General features: G+C 38.6%; 1 pseudogene; it reads left to right on the top strand.

Moving 5' to 3' along the window:
- Positions 1-307: 307 nt before the first annotated feature.
- The window catches only part of LOC102854994, a 188,072-nt pseudogene continuing 185,483 nt past the window's right edge, over positions 308-2,896 (top strand).

The following is a 2,896-nucleotide window of genomic DNA, read 5'->3' as shown; positions in this document are numbered from 1 at the left end:
TCAATACCTTAGGATAGAACTAAGTTTACAGAACAAAAGGACGTAAAATTTAAATCTTATCATATAGCTTATTCTTTGAACTTCATTCTGCCAATTAGTATTGTTTACCTTGCAAAATTTATATTCAATTTAGAGCAAACCAAGTTCATACTTAGGAACTCTGGGAGCTATATTTACCACAAAAACCAAAATTGTATTCACACTAGAATTCAACATGTACTTACCGAGTGATTTCTACCACTTGTCTATTTATATTTTGCAAGTTGCTGTGTTATGAGAGCTATCACTGATACCGCAAATACCCGTTATGACACCCACGGTGGACAAATTTCAGCAGAACTCCCAGAATAAGACAGGCTGGGAAGGAGTACCTGACAACATCATTTCTTTGAAAACAGACCCGCAGCACCCAGCACACAAAAAACACAACTGGGTAAGAGCCACCTCCTCGATGTAGAGTTGATTTCAGCTATGTACACAGAATAAAGCCACTGTGACAGTCACTTGATGATGGGGCATGTCTCACAGTGGAAAATGCAGCTGACAATGTTCATTAATAAGCAGAATGTAGAAAGCATAACTATGAATTAGGCAAATCAAAAGTTAAAAACAAAAATGAAATAGTACAAATAAAGATCACTATCTAAATCATTAACAGGCCAAAAGACACTAGTATGAGCCACTTTGCATAGGACAATTACATCATCTACTCTTCTGAGAATGGCAAATTGAAGAAAAATTACATATTAAACTTCAAAATATGGACATTTCAGGATTTGTCCTGTAAAACAATACTGTAGGTGCCAGGACAGCATTCAAAGAAAGACATGCAGTAAACAGATTATTATTTAAATGTACATACTAGTTAGGGACCTCTGGTGGTTGGTTATTAAGGATTGGCACGGCACATGCAAAAGCAGGAAGTTTAAATTCCGCAGCTACTCTGGAGAGAAAGATGGGCAATCACCTCTCATGCTATCCACAGTCTTTGAAATCTGCTAGAGGGTCAGCTATGAGTTGGCTTTGACTCACATGCACATAACAACAACAACTAATGCCAAAGATGAAGAAAGAAGCTTTTTTTATTTAAAAAATAATATTTTAAGTTTTTATTGGCTTAATTAAAAAATATTGTATACATTGTTTTTCACACTGGTTCTTTCCCATTTCCTTTACCCAGTGCTCCTTCCACAGATCAAATTGTGTGAACCTATGATTAAGGACGACCACCTGTCCTTACTGCTCTGCTCCTCCCTCCTTGGATCTTCATACTCATTCTACAATAATGTTCTTATACTATATTTGTCTGCATGGGACTGAGTTAGTTCACTCAGCATAATGCTCTCCAGTCCCTCCCAAGTTAGGTAATAATTTACAAAGTCATTGCTCCTGTGTGCTGCATAGTACTCCATCATGTGAATGTACCATAAATTTCTCAATCCATGTGATTGTGGTTGGACATTTGTGCTGTGTCCATGTTCTTGCCATGGTGAATAACAGTGCTATGAACATTGGTGTACAACTCTGTTTGTGCCTCAGTTCTCATTTTCTCAGAATACATTCCAAGCAGTGGAAGAGCTGAGTCAAATGGAATTTCTACGTTCAGCTTTCTGAGGAAACATCACCATTTTACAATCCCACCAACAGAGTATAAGAGCTTCTATCTCTCCACATCATCTCCAATATTTATTACTTGCTGTCCTGTTAAACTTTGCCATTGCTCCTGGAGTAAGATGGTATCTCATTGTGGTTTTTATTTACATCTCTCTTATTAACAATGATTTTGAGCATTTCTTCATGTGTCCATTCGTCATTCAAATATCTTTCTCTGTAAAAGGTCTTTCCTCAAATATCTTTCTCTGTAAAAGGTCTTTCAATATCTTTTGCCCATTTTTTAATTGTGTTATCAGTCTTTCTCTGGTGGAGGCCCTGTAAGATTCTGTAAACTTATCTGAGACCCTTGTCTGAAACAGTATAGCCAAATGTTTTTCCTAGTCAGTGGTCACTCTGTTAGAAAATGTTTCTGATGCACACAGGAATTTAATTTTTAAGTGAATCTCCGATTCATCAATTTTATCCTTTCCAAATTGTGCAGCTCTGAAGTCTGCCCTGTCCTGAGGCTGCCTCACTGACTCTGACACATCTATCCCATTGACACAGTAACTGCATCAATCCATCTCATTCATGGTCTTCCTCTACTGCACTGTCCCTCCATCCTTCCAAGCATGATGTCCTTCTCCAAGAACTGTTCCTTCCTGGCCACATGCCCAAAGTATATGATACAGAACTTCAAAATCCTTGCCTCCAAGGAGAAACTTGGTTTCACTCTCTCCAAGACAGACTTATTTGTTCTCTGAATGGTCCATAGTATGTTCAATTCTCATCTCAAGCAACACCACTCAAAGGCATCAATTCTTCTTCTGTCATACGTAGTCACTGTCCAGCTCTCTGATGCATAACAAGTAATTGCAAGGGCTATGGCCTGGATCAGAATCATTAACAAATTACGGATAACAGTGCAAAGAGTAGGAATTCTAGAACACTTAATTGTGTTAAGTATAACAATTTTTTAAAGGGATGGTCAGTCTGAACATGACAAATGGATATTTGTTGTTTGATACTGGGAAAGGTATGCTTTTTCCCTAACAGCAGACCTTCCCATCACAAAATGTCTTTTAATTTCCTGGCTGCTGGTACCAAGAGTGTTGACTGTGGAGCCAAGCAAACTAAAGCTGTGAACAATCTCAGTCTCTTCACCATCCATCCTGATGCTGCCAAATGGTCCAGCGGTGAAATCTTTCTCTTCTTGATATTGAGCCTCAATCCATATTGAAGGCTGCAGTCCTTGACCCTCTGCAGCAAGTGCTTCAGGTCCTCCTCAGTTTCAGCAAGCAGT

The sequence above is a fragment of the Elephantulus edwardii genome, unplaced genomic scaffold (genome assembly GCF_000299155.1).
Source record: "Elephantulus edwardii isolate Elephantulus edwardi_28Jun2011 unplaced genomic scaffold, EleEdw1.0 scaffold00007, whole genome shotgun sequence".
Classification (NCBI taxonomy): domain Eukaryota; kingdom Metazoa; phylum Chordata; class Mammalia; order Macroscelidea; family Macroscelididae; genus Elephantulus; species Elephantulus edwardii.
The sequence above is the reverse complement of the archived record's forward strand: the minus strand, read 5'-3'. Positions and strand labels throughout refer to the sequence as shown.